Source organism: Chenopodium quinoa, unplaced genomic scaffold (genome assembly GCF_001683475.1).
Source record: "Chenopodium quinoa cultivar QQ74 unplaced genomic scaffold, ASM168347v1, whole genome shotgun sequence".
NCBI classification, from domain to species: Eukaryota; Viridiplantae; Streptophyta; class Magnoliopsida; order Caryophyllales; family Amaranthaceae; genus Chenopodium; species Chenopodium quinoa.
In genome coordinates this window covers 5,219,772-5,238,199 of record NW_018745170.1, presented here as the reverse complement: position 1 = coordinate 5,238,199, position 18,428 = coordinate 5,219,772, and the positions used below count along the sequence as shown (strand labels likewise).

Sequence of the window (18,428 nt, the reverse complement as noted above, 5' to 3'; positions counted from 1 at the left end):
TACTACCTATGAGCAAATAGATGGAGGTAATATTTCAATGCCTAATAGTAGGTGCAGTCTACAAGGCAATTGAGATTGGCTCTATCAATGGTACATTCTACACATTGAACAATGTTGGACATGTTCCATTAATGACTTAGAATTTGATTTCACTTAGTCTATTAGACAACAAAGGGTTCAATTTCAAGGGTAAAGGTGGAGTTTTGAAAGTTTACAAGCTAAGGGTTCGAATGTGGTGCTTTAGGGTTTCAATCGTGGTACTTTGTACTTTCTACAGGGCTCCACTCTATCAAGTTCAGTTGCCAATGCTTTGTTTAAGGTCCGGAAGGATGATATGATCGACCACGCTATGGCACATGAGGCTTGGGCATATGAGTGAAAGAAGAATGCAAAATCTCTCCAAGGCAGATCTTCTAGGTGGCCACAAGGTCATAGACCTTAAAATTTGTGAGTATTGTGTCTTTGGGAAATTACATCATAGCAAGTTCCCTAAAGACGTTCATTGGGAGGTCACATGTATTATGTATCCACTCCAATTGTACGTTGAGGTCCTTCACGTGTTAGAGTCATTGGGAGGTCACATGTATTTTGTATCATTAATTGGGAGGAAGATAAAATGGCTACAAACTGATAATGGTCTGGAATTTTGTTAGTCTAAAGTCGATGAGTTTTGCATGAATGAGGGGATTGCTAAGCGTCATACCATTAGAGATACACCACAACAAAATTCTGTGATAGAACGAATAAAGCAAAAACTTTTGGAGAGAGCTCGGTGCATTCTCTCTAATGTTGTACTGACTAGAAGGTTCTCGGAAAAATTAGTTAGTACGACATACTATCTGATCAACCGTGGACTGTACTCTGGAATTAACCTCAAAACACCTTATGAGACGTGGTCTGACATGGGCTTTGGCTAGGCGGGGGTGGGCGATGGAGAGGGTGGTTAGGTCGGTGGGGAAGGGGTGGTGGGTTTTTAAGTAATTAATTATTTTTTTATTTTAATTTTTTAAAATTGTTTTTACCAATTACGTGCCGACATATGTTTAAGTAACTTGTTATAACAAGTTAGATGACCGGTTGAAACCATTTGAAGCAGATTCCCATTAAAGTTTGGATTATTAAAAAATAAACGAAAGTTGGGATTATTTTTAGCGGATGAGGCAACATGCAGATTATTCTGGACAATTTTTCCTAAAGATAATAACAATATTTATTACTCCCTCCGTCCCTTATCTACATGCCTATTTTCCATTTTTCATGGGAATTAAGAATTTTAGACATTTTTTAAAATCCATGATTGAAAAATACAAATATACATGTGGGGTTAGCGAGGGATAGGCAGAAAAAAAATTATTGAAGAGATAGAGAGAAAAAATATTGAAAAATGATTGTCAAAAGTGAAAAAAAAAAAAAAAAAAAATGATGACAACTCATAAAAAAAACAAAATCTAAGACCCTCAGACCCTCAGTCCAAGCTAATTTGCTTCCTAACTCTCTCTCGTCTTCCTTTTCCTTTGTTTTTCATTTTATTTCTGCTTTTTACCAGAAATTGCTCACATCCTCTCAATTCTAGCATCCTCTCTCCTCTTTCTCCCTTAATTTCCTCCCCTCCATATCTCCAATTCTCAATTGCATGATGAAAATCAGAATTTCTGGCGGTGGTAATTCTCTCACTTCACTCCATTGTAGGAACTTCTGAGCTTTTCCCTCCATTGAAGCAGCTTCCGAGGTAATTTGTTTTTCAATTATCGAATTTCGCATTTCAAAAGCTAGGGTTTATCGTTAATTAATGTGTCATTATATTCAATTTCCCCTCTCTTAAATTCATACAAGTAATAGATTATCCTGTAAACCCTAATGTACTCGAATTTATCAGATAAGGCATTGGGTTTGTGGAATTTGGGGGTAATTTCTCTCGCTCCATTGAAGGCATGAAGCACATACTCTGAATTCTCCATTGATGCGGCTTCTGAGCTGTCCATCAGTTGAAGCAACTTCTGAGGTAAGATCTTTCTTCTTCTATGTCTGTCTCTTCCAATTCTGTGCATACTTTGATTTCTCCATTGAAGATTCTTTAGAACACTATTTTATTTTTTTCACAATGTTAGCAAATTAGTTGTTGTCAAGTTAGGGTATTAGTTGTCTGCGATTTAGGCTTATTGCTTGAAGTTAGTATTGCGGCATTCTCTTGAAAACTCTTACAAAGTTTCAACTTTTACATCGATTCCTAGATCATCCTTCTTCTCATTCCCATCACCATGGCATTCCCCTATTTCTATTTCACATTCGCTGTTTTTGTTTTGATTTTCTGATTGTTATTATTTTTTTTCGTTTTATTGAATTAATTAAAAAATTTGGGGCATTGTTGAACAGATTATCACTGAGAAGAACCACTGTGAGATCAGCAAGTACCTCTTCCAAGGTCATCTCTCTATTCTAATTTTTCTTTTTCACTTTTTTCATATTGTAGATGTAATTTTATATGAGCAGACTGTATTTTTCCCATATTTTCCATTTTTGATGGTAAATTAGCTGTTTAGAATATGGAAGGAGGATAAAATCAACTGGGTTTTTGCAAATATAGCTTATGGTTGATTATCAATTTAACAACTGAAATGTGTAATATTGTTATTTTAATGGGTTTTTGTATGTAAAAATTACCATGAGGTTGCTTTAGCTTTAATTTGTTTTGCTATTGGATTATTGAGATTTTTAGGAATTGATGAACCTGGGTTTCATTTAGTGTTTATTTTGTATGGTAAATGGGATAGTTACAACATTAGCTAAATACAGAGTATTACTATTTTTTTTTTTTTTTTATGAAATATTCAGCTCCAACTTTGCTGGTAGAATGTAAATTGCATTTATAATGACTTTTTTTTTTCAAGAATTGCACTCTCTATCGTGTTTTGATTTAAAAATATTGTAGCAATCATAAGAATTGTTTTAGCAAGGTGATTAGATTATGATTTTTATTGTCATAAAAGTATAGAAAATAATCCTCTAAGCTGACTTGGTCGAATCACAAATGTCAAATGTGGTGAGGAGTAGTGTTAAGTTATTACTTTGTATTATGAATTAATTCAGCAACATACAGCTTGTGCTACTTTGTTTACAGTGTCTCATAATGGCATTGCTTCTTATATACTGAGTATTAATTGTCGAGCTTTCCTTCTGTTGTTGACTTGTTGCTTGTCATGTGCTATTGACTGTTTAGACGGTTTCAGTAAGACCAGGACATCAAGGATCATTCTTTTATCAAAATGTCTTTGAGATGTTAGTTTGTTGTTGTTATGACTTACACGTTATTTCAGAGCCCATGTGGTTTTATTTTTTCCTAAATTAGCTTTTGATACAATTTTTTGCACATTATTTAGGTTGTTGTATGACTATGAATTTATTGAGTTATTTTTTTGTTTCTTATCAGGATGATAATTTAATGTTACTGAGGGAGATTTTTCTCTTTCCTCTTTCTTTCTCTTTCTCTCTCTGATTTCGTCGATTGTGGCTTTGAGCTGTGCTCTATTCAAAGCAGCGTATTGGGGTGAGATGATTCCACTACTTTTCACCCTTTTCACAGTTTAGAGTCAATTTCACAATGTTAGCAAATTTCTTGTCGTCAAGTTAGAGTACCAACTCTTCTGCCATGCTCCCCCCTCCCTCTTATTTTATAAACAAGCATACACTGTGCTTGTTACACTCTAAAATTCATGCAAAGATATTGAGGTTTAGGATTATCTTTGCATGACTGCTATTTCGTGAAAAAAATTCAATGATTTTGAACTAAACTGAAGTGTCAAAGTGTCATACGCTCATACCCATGTCCGACTATCGAGAGTCCGACGTGGATACTTGAGATAAAATGAAAGAGTCCGAGTAACACAGGTTCTTTGACGTATTGTACCCTCAGATGAGTACCTGTATAAAATGCCCTTAAGAATAGATGGGGTGTAAGATAGGATTTATTGCTTTTTAAAACATTTTTGTCTGTAAATGACTTATATTGTGAATTGTAAACAATTGGTTAAATATCCTATATTATAGAATGGTTGGATTTATTAATATATAGGTTCTTTGATGTATTCAACATGGCTTAAATTGAAAGTATTATTTACATCAAATAAGACATTGGTGTGATTTTGCTTCACTTGATTTTTGTGCAGAAATCTACTATATGATACTGATGAGTAATTGTCTGATGTGGACGATGAACTTTTGAAGCTGCAAACTCAATTTGACAATGCAGACTTGCCCCTTAGTGTTGAGGTATCAGTTCCCTGGTTGCAGGTTCCTTCTTCAAGTGAGAAGCCTTCTGCTGCTGGAACATCAACTTTTCCAGTCCAGGAAGAGAAAGTCTTGGCGCCTAGCAGCTCTAAAGCCGAGTCAAGTTCAATTGTTATGGACCAGCAGTTGGTTAAGCATTTACTATAGGAAGTTTCTAGATTGGAAGCTGAGATCAAAAGTCGAGAACCTTCATCTTCATCAACTTTAAAGGCACTTCTGATTGAGAAAAACGTACAAATCCAGAAGGTATGTTTTCTTAGCTCGTGTATAACTTTACACACTGGGATTACTTTTGCTCAAACCCAGAGCCATTTCATCCTTTTTTCTGTGTTGAAAATCCTAAATTTATTAAAGGTATGTTCTGATTTTTTTAAGTAGAAGTCAGAAGTTTGGAGTAGTTTCATGCTTTTATTCATCAATTGGTCAGGAATATGTTCAATTCCCTTCACCATGTCTTTTAGGTTTTGGGGTTGGTTCGTTTGGGTCAGTCTCATTTCGAGTAATGAAGGGAATTCAATATAGGCTACCAATGCCGATGCCGTCATGTCCACCACTCAAGGTTCTCTTCTTCTGTTTTGGGGTTGGTTCGTTTGGGTCAGTCTCATTTCGAGTAATGAAGGGAATTCAATATAGGCTACCAATGCCGATGCCGTCATGTCCACCACTCAAGGTTCTCTTCTTCTTGATTGTTTCCAATTTCCTCTTGTATTTTGTATTTAGTTTTTGGATTATTGTTAATTAAAATGTTATCATATCAAAGGATAAAATCATACTGATGAGAGTTTAAACACCGAAATCATTTCTCGACTTTAAAATACTTATTTAAGACGAGAAAATGTGAGCCACTACTTTTAAACATTAACTGATCGTATATGTAATTTTTCGCATGAATATTCTGCCCAAATATCAGTTCTAACCAATCTTGGACTTGTGACCACTTAATGTTTGTTCTGATTGTGAAACTATGATTATTTTTAATGTCTATTAATTAAATTTGCTACTGATATATCCTATTCTTATTTACTTATGTGGCCTTGGTTTAAGGAATGTCTTATTGGTTTCAAAAAAAAAAGGAATCTCTTATTATGTATTTTGGGGACTGATTATATCGTGATTACTAGTAGAAAAAATGCTATTTGTAACTAGCGAAATTGACTTTTAGTAACTGGCATTGTTGGTTGCTATTGCCACCGTTACTGATTAGGGGATTTTTATCCACCAAGCACCGTTTGACAAGTGGACCAACCAGGTTCCGCCACGCGTCCTCCACGGACCACTTAAGACATGCCACGTGTCCACCCATGCCAAATGGGACAACCGGCCATCAAGGCCCATTTCAGTCTAGAAGCCCGATCGGCCCTAGGTTTACCTTAAACCTAGAGAGTTGCACGCTTCCCAAGGCTATAAATACTCGATTAATCCTCATTAATCAGGGACCGAATACATTACGGAACACACTAATAACCGGCTGATCTCGCTAGCAAAGCAGATTACCTACATTAAATACTCTCACCTAGAGAGACCTTATTACTTTAATTTCTGTATTAATTACTCCTTAATCAGGTACTAACTTGACCGTTGGAGGCGGAGCTCTCAGGAGTCTCCGTTATTTTGCAGGTACAGGCGTCCGGTTCCAGTCTCGGAATTGTAACTCTCCCGCAGGACATCAGAAAACCCCGAAACATTTGGCGCCGTCTGTGGGGAGAGTACTTCAGAGATGGCATCCAAGTCTGTACCGACACCAGAAGAGAGGCGTCCCCTAGACGACCCTCAAGTTCAGTCGGACCATGATACCGAAAGTGAATTTGAAGTTGAAACTCATACAGCTCCAGACGGGACCCTAAGGGCCCGCCGTACCCGTCATACTGAAATAAGGGAACGGGAGTATCTTCAAACAGGAAGCGAGCCAGCAGGTGCACCGCTTGCTCGGCAACAGCCGACTGATGGGTCTGCTCCGATCACAAGGAACGAACTCATGACCTTCATGAGGGGATTCAAGGGAGAGATCCAAGAGTTGATCAACAAAAAACCGCCTGCTTCAGTCAAAGAGCAGGCGGCCAAAAAACCTTCCACTTCACTGAAGAGGAAGCCAGTTCAAGGGCGAGAGGCGACTCCCCATCCTAAATCTAAGAAGCGGGAGCCGTCTGCTCTTGATTTCACAAAACTCCATTATCCTACGGGAAATAGGAAACCGGTTCGTCATATTCAGGCGGACGGGTCAAAGCAAACGTTCACAGATGCTCGGCACCTGCTAGAGCAGAAGAGGAGTGACCGATTATCAGAGTCGGCTTCTACTTCAAATTTTCAGGACAGTTTGCGAAATGCCTCGATGAGGCCAACTCAGTCGTACCATGAGAGTCAGTCAGGCGGCACCTCCCGTCAGTCTGGCTTTCATAGTGCGCAGGCGGTACCAAATTTGCCATTTGTGCCGCAACAACAATATTTTATGCAGCCACCTCCATTTGGTGGACCTGCAGCAAAAAACGTCCAACCTATGGACTGGCAGCTACGGCTGCTTAGACTTGGTGAACAGCCGTCGGCCTTCTCCAAGGAAGTTACTGAAGCCGCTCAGCCGGCCAAAGTAAAAAATGTTTTAGTAGGCGCCTATGATGGCACTACTAACCCGGAAGACCATCTGATGGCATTCACCAACCTGATGTACCTTCAAGGGTTGGATGATCCCACTTGGTGCAAGTGTTTCCCAGCAACTCTCAAGGGAATTGCACAGCAATGGTTCGGCAACCTGCCGACTGGTTGTGTAAACAGTTTCAGGACGCTTGCTTACTTATTTGCCTCCAACTTTGCAATGAACATCCCTGCGAAGAAAACGACCCTTGATTTGGGAACAATTCAGCAGGGTGAAAAGGAGGGGCTTCGTTCCTACATCAGGCGGTTCAACCTGATGAGAATTCAGATTCAAGGGTTACCGGATGAGGTAGCTTATACTGACTTTTTTAGAGGTCTCAAAGACGGGTCTACCTTCAAATTTGATTTAGTTCGAAAAAGGGTGGCGACTCTTCAAGAGGCCTTGATTGAAGCAGAAGCCTATATACAGGCGACTGATCTGTGTACAATGAAACAGTCGGACGGGAAGAGGTTCGACAATAGAGAAGGACGACAGAAACAGTCGTCCAACAAAGATGAAAAAAGAAAAGGGGTCTGGGCGGCTGATTCCTCTAAACAGCCGGCCAAGAAGAAAAAGGAATTCAAACCATACTCCCCAAAGTATGTGTTTAACAAGGATAACCAGTTTATCCTAAAAGAAATAAAGGGACGGCTCTCAATTGAGAAACCGCTCCCCATGAAGGGTTCTGCGAGCAACCGGAACCAAGACAAAATCTGTGCTTATCATGATGACATTGGTCATCACACCAACGACTGCATTAGTCTCATGCGGTACCTAGACCGCTTGGCTGATCAAGGTGATCTTGACACTTATGTCAAGAAATCTACGGGGAATACTTCCTCAAAAAAGCAGTCGGCCAAAAAGAATCAACAGGCCGACAGTTCCGATACAGATGATGCAGTCGTCTACACCATTGCAGGCGGCTTCTCAGGAGGCGGCCCCACTATTAGGGGCAACAAAGATAATATAAGGCGGTTAGATGTAAATTCCGTTCACCAAGAACGACCGTCCAAATATACATTTCCTGAGATTGTCATCACTGAAGAGGATCTAGGAGGAATAAGGGGGCCGCATGACGACCCTCTCGTTATTGAATGTAAAGTGGCCAACCAGAGAGTTGGTCGAATCCTCATAGATACTGGGAGCTCTTCAGATCTCATCAGCAGCAAATGTCTGTCAAAACTGAAATATCAGACGGACTGCATACATCCGGCCTCCCACCCTTTAATAGGGTTTGGAGGAGGAGTCGTCCACCCACTGGGACGAGTTGATCTACCCGTCCGCCTGGGCGAAAAAGGGGAAGGACGACACATGGTAGTCCGATTCCTAGTTGTAGAGGAACTCTCTGCCTACAACATGATTCTGGGTCGCCCAACCCTGAATAGTGCCAAGGCTGTTATAATCCCGTCACTTATGCTGCTTAAGTTTGAAAGGGACAATGGAACAGTCGGCTCCCTAAGGGGAGATCAGAGGATGGCCCGAGAGTGCTATCTCTCGGATGTCAAACCCACTGCTAAGGCCACTGGGTCAAGTGGAGAAAAAACAGACCTTGACAATGTCAAGGAAAGTGCGCCTGTTCAAGAAACAGGCGACAGAAAAAGAAAGGCGTCCCAGACAGAGTCCGCCAGAAAGGCAAGGAAAATAGACGCCTGTTCTGATTCACAACTGATAGTCAGTACAATGGCGAATACGAAGCAACACATCCGGCCATGATCAAATATTTACAGGCGGTCCGACAAGCAGTCGGCTCCCTTGAGAATTTCCATCTGATCCAAGTACCGAGATCAGAAAACAACCAGGCAGATGCACTCTCGAAATTAGCATCATCCGCCTCCTCCGATACTCCTCGAACTGTGTTTTGGGAAGTAATGGAGAAGAGAAGCATCGAGGAAAATCCTATTGGAATTCTAGACAGAAGCTCAACCTGGATGGATTCAATCAGGGCATATCTGACAAACGGTACACTGCCGGATGATTCTCAACAGGCGGCATCACTGAAAAAACGAGCCTCCTGTTTTGAAATGATACAGGGGGAACTGCACAAGAGGGGGCACCTTCAACCCTTCTTAAAGTGTGTTACTCCTGAAAAGGGACGAGAGATACTAGATGATCTTCACTCTGGTTTCTGTGCTTCCCATATAGGTGGTAGGATGCTTGCTCAAAGGGCAAGGCGGCAGGGCTACTTTTGGCCTACTTTGGAAGCAGATGCAATGGAGATGGTGAAAAAATGTGACAAGTGCCAAAGGTTTGGCAAATTAATTCACCGTCCGGCTACTGACCTCACTACCATTCACAGCCCACTACCGTTTGCTAAGTGGGGCATGGACATTCTGGGTCCATATACGCCTGCTACAGGCGGCAGAAGGTATATACTTGTTGCCGTTGACTACTTCACTAAATGGGTAGAGGCGGAGGCTGTAAAGGGAATCAAGACGAAAGATGTAATTTCATTCATTTGGAAAAACGTCATCACTCGGTTCGGGGTTCCCATGTCTATGGTTTTTGATAATGGTCCCCAATTTGAGACGCCTGTTCTCAAAAGCTGGTTGGGAGACCAAGGAATTGGACATTACTTTGCATCTGTCGGCCGTCCACAAGCAAACGGCCAGGTAGAAGCCTTTAATAAAATCATCTCAGACGGTCTCAAGAAAAAAGTTGAACGAGCAGGCGGCCTATGGGCAGATGAACTACCACATGTTCTTTGGGCCATTAGGACGACTGAAAAAGGGGCGACTGGAGAAACTCCATTCCTCCTAACTTATGGTGCAGAAGCTGTTCTTCCAATAGAACACTACGAGCCGACTCTTCGAGTAATGCTATATGACGAAGAGGCAAACTGGGAAGCTATGCGCCTGGCATTAGACTCACTTCCTGAAAAGAGGGGCAATGCTGTTTTGCGCCATGAAATCTACCGCCTGAGAATGACTAGATCATACAACAAAAAAGTGCACAGGCGTCCACTCAAAGTAGGGGACTTTGTACTTAGAAAAATGGAAGCAGTTGGTAGGGCTAACGAGTCTGGCAAACTAACTCCCAACTGGGAAGGACCCTACCGAATCTATGCGGAAGTCAGGGACGGTACCTACCGTCTGGAAACACCAGACGGACAACCGTTGCCTCGAACTTGGAATGTAGATAACCTTAAGAAATATTTCTTTTGAATGATGTAAAGTAAAGAGCTACTTAATAAAGTTGGCACTTACTATTCAATTTTGTATTACGAGGGGCATGCCGTCTGTACCTTTACAGTCGGCTACTCTCCATTGAGTTTTTTCACTCTATCTTCAGAGGGGCATGCCGTCTGTACCTTTACAGTCGGCTACTCTCCATTGAGTTTTTTCACTCTATCTTCAGAGGGGCATGCCGTCTGTACCTTTACAGTCGGCTACTCTCCATTGAGTTTTTTCACTCTATCTTCAGAGGGGCATGCCGTCTGTACCTTTACAGTCGGCTACTCTCCATTGAGTTTTTTCACTCTATCTTCAGAGGGGCATGCCGTCTGTTCCTTTACAGTCGGCTACTCTCCATTGAGTTTTTTCACTCTATCATCAGAGGGGCATGCCGTCTGTACCTTTACAGTCGGCTACTCTCCATTGAGTATTTTACTCACAATACTTAGCTAAAAAGATTAGGGCCTGGCCGACCCTGTGCCTAACAGGCGGCTACCCTTCTTTGACTTAGCACCTACGTTCACCAAGAACTTACCAAGGCCACCGGCCGAATGATCAGACCAGGCGCCTAGTCAACTGATCTAACTTTTAAAAACTAATCCGACCTGTCCCAACATTATAGCAGGCGTCCGGCGGCATCCATTCGGATGAAATTCGTCGCAGAGAGCAGCTCCCTTTTGGGTGGAACATTGTTCTATAAACTAATTACACGGCACCTATACGACTGTCCCAAAGGGCAACCACGTAGCCGTTTTTGAGACAAGGATAACTCTATCACTAACCAAACCAGTGGTAGCAGTTGACATCTGAGTCAGATGACCGCCTGTATTACTTGGGATAAATGCAGGGGGTACCTATTGAGTTAATAGCCAACAAACATTGGCGAATCAAGGGGTCTAGCCGGTCTACGCCGCCTGGTACCTCTACTTCTCAAACAAAAGTGACGGCGACTGAGTAACTCCAAAGTTAACTCATAGTCACTCCTTCAAATTTGGTATGGAACCTAAAAAGTTTGAGTCGTCCGCCTGTTTTATACAAACAAGGGCACTCGAACCCCTATTCCTACTGGATAACCTATTGAGTAAATAGCCAACAAACATTGGTAAATCAAGGGGTCTAGCCGGCCTACGCCGCCTGATACCTTTACTACTCAATCAAGATTGTGACGAAGACTAAGTAACTCCTATGTTAACTTAATAGTCACTCAAACTTAGTACTGAGCCTAAAAGGTACGAGTCGTCCACTTGTTTTTAATAAACAAAGGCTCTCAACCAATACTCTTGCTAGGTTAACAAATAACAAATTAGAGGCCAACATTGGCAATGAAGGGAAACAACCGGTACCCGCCGCTTGTTTTCCTACTTAAATTCCTTGGCTACTTGGTAATTCTATTTACTTGGTCAAATTGAATAAAGAGTTCGAATACCGATTGATTAAATGGCCGACTGATCATCTATCCTGGAAACAGACAACCAGTCGTCCAGGGGCATAGGCGGCATACTTACTATTTGTACCTGTCTTAACGTTCGGCCATACACAACAGTCTGTCTAGTGAGCAAATTTCAAATACTTAGACAAATTTGAACAAAAACAAAAAGTTTGATTAAAATGAGCCGGCCATAAAAGACCAGCAGAATATTCAAAACCCCGGCCCCCTGGCCGGGTAATTACAAAGCAAACGGCACGCAGGCCGTGAAAAGAAAAAATATACTTAAAGCTTAAGAAGGGGGCAGTTCAGTATCAGCAGCAGCCGCCTGGTCAGCACTCTTCTTGCTGGACTCGGCCTTCGCTGCATCATCTTTTGATGCCTTTCCCCCAAGTGGCACAAGCGCCACAACCGGCTCTTCCTCCTCCAACGCAACGTCCATCGCCTCTTCTTCAGCAGCCGCCAGGATCTGTTGATTATATATTTCCGAACACTGGCGGTACGTTCTTTCCCATGAGGCAAAGTCGGCACTGGGGAACAGTCGTTCCCAGGTCATGCGTTGGATTTGGGCGGAGTCTTCCACCATCTCCCGGACGAGCTCTTGTTTCTCTTGCTCGGCCTTGTCCGAGAGCTCTTGGGTAAGACTCTTCTCCTGGTTCACCAGGCGTTCTTTTACGTTAGCCAAAGATTTCTCCATGGCTTCGTAAGAGTGCATTTTCTGACGAAGGGGCTTCAGCTCGGCTTTAAGTTTGGTGACGGTCCCCTCCAGCTCGTCAACCTTCTTTTGGGCCGCCTCTAGCTGAGCCCGAACAGCGGCGGTCGCCTGCGCCTGATAATAAAGAAGATCAATGGTCAGTACTTCATTTTGGGCAATTTGAAACATTGCTTTATCACAGCTGGAGGCGGCCATAGCCTTTGCGGCCTTTACCTCTTTGTCTTTCCGATCAATCGGCTTGCGAAGGCTGTTGACTCGGAGCAGGGCCTAAGTACAAAGAAAAACAGGCGTCAGTTTCCAATCATAAGGGTTAACAGGCGTCCTGGAACTTCAAAAGGGTATACCTCAGCTAGGATCCCCGAAATTCCATCGAGGTCAAGGGTGCCGGCACCCTTGACCGCCTCCCTGTCAGAGGGAGGAACTACTTTAACCATTGACTTGGCTATCTCAACCAAGTCAAGTCCCTGGGGGCCGGCTGCATTAAGCAAAAGGAAAAACAAGTTAGACCTAATCAAGAAGGAAGCAAGAGTGAGTTTCTACAAGCAAGTGTCCATACATCTAGGCGGCCCCGCCTGGGTTTTTGAAGAAGTGGCCGGCTGCTTCTCAGCCGCCACCGTTTTCCTGGAAGACCCAGGAGAGCTTGCAACAGTCGTTCTCCGGGCCTTGGGGTCCGGCTGTTGCGAGGAAGAAGCCCTTGGAGTGCCAGACTGAAAACAAAAAGAGTTAGTATATGCATAATACAACTTAAAGGGGAAGAGTTTTCAAAGCTTACCAAGGGTGCCTCCTTGCTGGGGGAGTCGGCGTACGACTGCTTCATTAGTGAAACCCGCAGCATGGCCGCCGCAGTCTTAGATGCTGTTATTTTACTCATGGCGTCGGCTGAAAGAAATAAACAGCAAAGTTAGTAAAAATCCCAAGTAAACAAGGCGTGAGAAAACAGAGTATTCGTCAGGCCGGCTACCTCTAGAGCACCGACTGCCGAGGCCACAGGCGGCCAAGAAGTACTCATCATAGAGCCACTTGAAGCTCGGGACGCAGTGTAGGGGTACTTGCTCTCGTACCCCTGAAGTAGAGTTCACCCTAGTCTCTACTTTGAAGAGTCCTTTGTCTAGGATCTCTCTTTTAGCCTTTGGGGGAACAGGCGGCATGCTGCGGCCGCCTGAAAGAAGAGGCGGATCTCTGTTCCACTTGTTAAAACGTTTGTTCAGCTCCGTGTCTGAACTCTCGATAATAAGGAAGGTGTTCCGCCAATCCTTCCATTTGTTTGCCTTACCTCTCGTCATGAGGTAACCCCTGTGGCTTGTTAGTTGATACCAGCCGGTACCTCCCGACTTAGGGGTCCGGCTGAGATAGTTCATGTGGGCGAAAGCCTCAAAACTTGGCTCCACCCCGTTCAGTTCGCACCCGGCCACATAGCCGAGTACGTTTACCCAAGAGTTGGGGGCTAACTGCCATAACCCCAGATCATACCCATCTAAAATCCGCTGAACAGCCGGATGTAATGGGAAGCGCAGACCAGCTTTGATGGCCGCCACATAGCAGCCAAAACAGCCGTCACCATAGCTGGTACCAGCCGGCCAGACGACAGTATCTTCTGGATCCGGCACAAACAGTAAATACTCCGGGCCCATTTTGTGGTTAGCAATAAAGCTCGCCACGTTGTCTCGCATGGTTGCGATCCGGCCCCGGGGCACCCTGCAGTAGTAGGGGGTGTTTTCCTCTCTGTAAGAGGCGGACGGCTCTGCCCAATTATCCCCCTTCTCCACTGCATGGGAACTTCTCGCCTCTTGTAGGCGGTTATGTTTTTCTTCTGAGTCAGAAGAACTATGCTCAGAAGAGCTGGAATCGGACTCGTCCCCTGACGAGTCCGAAGAGGACGACTCCTCCCCTCTCCTAGAGGGGCCCGCCTCCTCTCCCTTAGAAGGAGCAGAAGGTAAATTAGACATGTCCACGGTTAGATGAGAAGGGAACACCTTGGTCCCTCTCTCAGAACTGTCAGCTTGACAGTCGCCTCGTTCCACATCTGGCGCCTGGTCAGATGTTTCGCTAAGGAGTACCCTTTGGGAGGAGCCGTCTGAGTTTGATATTCTAGCAGTCTTTTTTGTTCTGGCCATCACGTTCTGCATAGACACAGATTCAGTCGGACTTTGTATAAAGGGCAAAGATGGGTCCAGAAAAGGGCAGGCGGCACTCCTAGTCCTAGATTCAGCCGTCCCCGGTGACCGGCTGATCACTAACTTAGGGCGTGTCGTGTGCTTCCATGGTGCCATTTCAAAAAATAAAAAGAAAATTAAGAGTAAGAGAATTGAGTTACCTGAACGGATGACAGTTGTTGAAGTCCTGAAAGTTCGGGTCAGTCGGCTTGACAGAACAGGCGGTAGGCAGAAAAAGTCCGAAAATGTCAGAGCAAGTTCAGGGGTCCGAATGTTCTCGCAAAAATTCTCAAATGTGAAAATGACCGAAGTCAGCACTTCCTTTTATAGGCAAAATGAGAAGGCGAAGGGTCGCTTCCGAATTCAAATTTGGGCGGGAGAATCTCCCGGCCGTCTGCAAGGTGACACCTGTAACGGGCCGTCGCCTGTCACCGTGCGACGCTTGTCACAGGCGACACGTGACCAGTCGCGTGCCACCTGTGAGGGGCAAATGATTAGGGGATTTTTATCCACCAAGCACCGTTTGACAAGTGGACCAACCAGGTTCCGCCACGCGTCCTCCACGGACCACTTAAGACATGCCACGTGTCCACCCATGCCAAATGGGACAACCGGCCATCAAGGCCCATTTCAGTCTAGAAGCCCGATCGGCCCTAGGTTTACCTTAAACCTAGAGAGTTGCACGCTTCCCAAGGCTATAAATACTCGATTAATCCTCATTAATCAGGGACCGAATACATTACGGAACACACTAATAACCGGCTGATCTCGCTAGCAAAGCAGATTACCTACATTAAATACTCTCACCTAGAGAGACCTTATTACTTTAATTTCTGTATTAATTACTCCTTAATCAGGTACTAACTTGACCGTTGGAGGCGGAGCTCTCAGGAGTCTCCGTTATTTTGCAGGTACAGGCGTCCGGTTCCAGTCTCGGAATTGTAACTCTCCCGCAGGACATCAGAAAACCCCGAAACAGTTACAACTAGTGAAAATTATTCGTAACTGGCTAATGTTAGTTACTAATAATGTACTATTTGTAACTGGCTTAACCTATTGCCAGTTACAAATAGTCTATTTTCCAAGTCAGAAAGCATACTATTCGTAACTAGCGTTACGTTACGCCGGTTACAAATAGGATATTATTTGTAACTAGCATAGCCTAACGCCAGTTACGGTTATTTTAAAAAAAAAAAAAATCTATTAGTAACTAGCATTAGATTACGCCAATTACTAATAAATATATAATTTTTTTATATAAATATTTGATTCGAATACAACAAGCTTGGTAGTATATCCTACCAAACGACCTATCGTCAAATGGGTTAAACCAACAAATCACGTACCCCAAATAATTCCACATAACTTGAATTTACCCGCAACATACAATACAACCAAACACCAAATAATTCCACACAACTTGAATTCATCCACAACAATACAACAAAATAAACTATACTTTCAACAAAACAATTAACTTAATAAAAATTATTATTTTATCATTTAGGAATGTAATAACAATAACGGGAAATCTCGTATAGGCAGGCTCGAAATCCGTTACGTCTCGGCCGCATCGCGATGTAACATGCGAGTTTTATACCATGGCCAAAATACGTGTATTAAGCATTTTAACTAGCAAAGAAGAGGCAAATTCACTAACCTCTTGCAAGTTACCCTTGCAATTGCTATGGAAAGAAACATTTATTTTGATAAAAGCATTTATGTTGAAATCTGGATCCCTACAATCTCAGCAGCACTTCAGCCAAAATCGATGTAGCACACTATATAAAGTAAGATAGTATTTGTTTACGTTAGATATTTGCACCTTAAGCCCAACCTAAGAGTCCTAGAATCGGGAGACATTTATTCAACATACCATGAGTTTTCATGTAGTATATACGATATATTTATCATGGTTGCTTCTTCATAAATCAAATGCAGTTATTTCTAGCTTTGTGCACCTATTTGAACAATGTCATTTGTCTGCAGGGATTTGTATCAATAGCAGAGGTGAATACCAAAGGTATAGTCCGTTGTTGTCCTATCAAATATACGTTCAACACTCATGGTTGCTCATCTAAATGAGAATCTCCATGATATTGGGGCTTATTCGGTTGGACTCAGCCAAGAAGTCAACCTCAGCAATTTTGATAGAGTTTCAAGGTTATTGAGGAGGTTCTCCAGCATTAGCAAATGAGAATGGCCAAGAAAATCTGCAACTAGAGCCAATTGGTGAGTTTTAGAGACAAATATTTATTTATGTCATGCTTCAAGTTGTGACTCATGCCTCATGCCTGCTCAACCTCTCCCCCCCCCCCCCAAATGTGTAGATAAATATATTTTTCTGGCATTATATTGTTTTTGGAATGCAGTTTCTAGTGACTATATGTATCCTGTGTCGTGTATTCGATACATCTCATCTTTTAGAGAAATAAAAAAAACAATTAAAATCTCACCCGAGTGGTGTTGCATGAAGGGATTCCTCTACCTTTAGGAGTGGGCTTGTTACAAAGACTTATTATAAAGTATAGTATTTCGAGCACAAGGGAGGTTGTTACAGTGCACAAGGTGATTCAAAGGGATTCCTCTACCTTTAGGAGATCTTTGTTAGAGATTTGTTTACAAAACTGGTGGGATAGTTATTGTTACATAGGTGATGCTTGATCATGATTAGTCTCTCCGACTTGATTACCTTTGATGAATGTCTAAGTAAAGCATTATGTGATTTTTGGGCCCTTTTGTTACATGAAATCGGTTTACTAGGCGAGTACTTTAAATAAAGATAGTTCTGGGATTTCTATTGTTGGGGTTAATGGTAAAAAGTATTATTGCCAAACTGGAGTGTAATAGAAATTATAATTTCATTTAGCTTTGTTTGTGCTGTTGATATTGATTCATTTTAGAGACAATCACAGAGGAGAGGTTTAAAGTTCTCTCTTTTGTATGAAAATTAATCTATCAATCAGTCAAATAAACATATAGTTTTAGATTCAGAGTCTTTTACTTATGTATTCTAATTTGGGTGAATGGCGAGTCGCTGAAGGAATAGTGTGGTCTTATGTGGCAAAAAAAGTTAGGATTTGGGAATGTTGCCATGCATTAATGCCTTTTGGATGGAAGACAAAACTTGTGTAACTAATTTATCCAGTAATTCCAGGAAGTTCTTATATGTTGTCTGTTTAGTGTCAAAACTGCATTTCTTGTATGAAAATTTTATGTCTAGGGTAGCGGTTTGGTGTGTGTGTGGGGTCTATACCTTAGCATTATTGTCTGATTCTTTGGCTTTCGTGTATGAAAAGTTTATGTCTAGGGTAGTGACTGTAAAGAAATGACATAATGTTTCACTTGATGTGAATTGTTTGGTAGCTAACAATTATGTTATTATTTTGTTATAGGATAAGGATTACAAGCAAAGGTGCAGTGAAGGATGAAGCTGTTGAAATATCTGAGGAGAACTGACTGGGAGTCCTGTTGCTTTGTTCTTTCAAAACTTGGCCTTTGTGACAACCCTGATTACATGAATTATGATTTTATACAGATTACTAAGTTTTCATTGCAGTAATGAATGTTTTGCCTTTAATTTTCTTGCTCCTATATTCAGTTCAAGAAGTCCTTTGTTGATTTAAAATCAAAGGTGCTAATGGTAGCTGAGATTAGAAATATTAATGTATCCTTCCATTTTGTCTTAATTTTGTATACCACAAGGTGATTCAAAGTTCCCATGTAATAAAGCTTAGTGTAGCAATCAGGCCGACAAATGTTTGATTTTTTGGGGGAGAAATGCCCTTTTGTTAACATAGCATTTGCTTTGGCTACTTTATCTTACATTGTTAAGGAAAGAGGATGTAATACAGAGTTATTTTCCACTAGAATGGTACTTCATCTTACATGTCTCTTCCATTGTGGAGAATAGCTTATCTCAATTTTTCAAAGGTTGATGATAAGTTGATAACGACACAGACCGTATTATCAGAGGGGTAGGCAATAGGTTTCTTGGCTACTAGTGGAGATTTTTGTAGATAAAATAGTCAATTGATACTTCAATTAGGCATAG

The 18,428-nt window shown here is 42.1% G+C and overlaps 1 long non-coding RNA gene across 2 annotated transcripts; it reads left to right on the top strand.

Moving 5' to 3' along the window:
• The first annotated feature begins 1,477 nt into the window (after nucleotides 1-1,477).
• LOC110710307 lies at nucleotides 1,478-18,256 on the top strand. 2 transcript variants are annotated; one of them, XR_002509145.1, is made up of 8 exons: nucleotides 1,478-1,729; nucleotides 1,877-2,002; nucleotides 2,374-2,422; nucleotides 3,428-3,544; nucleotides 4,164-4,530; nucleotides 4,746-4,954; nucleotides 16,364-16,606; nucleotides 17,770-18,256. It is a non-coding gene; the product is annotated as an uncharacterized LOC110710307 (long non-coding RNA). The 2 variants fall into 2 exon arrangements; XR_002509144.1 differs by lacking the exon at nucleotides 3,428-3,544.
• The last annotated feature ends 172 nt before the right edge of the window (nucleotides 18,257-18,428 follow it).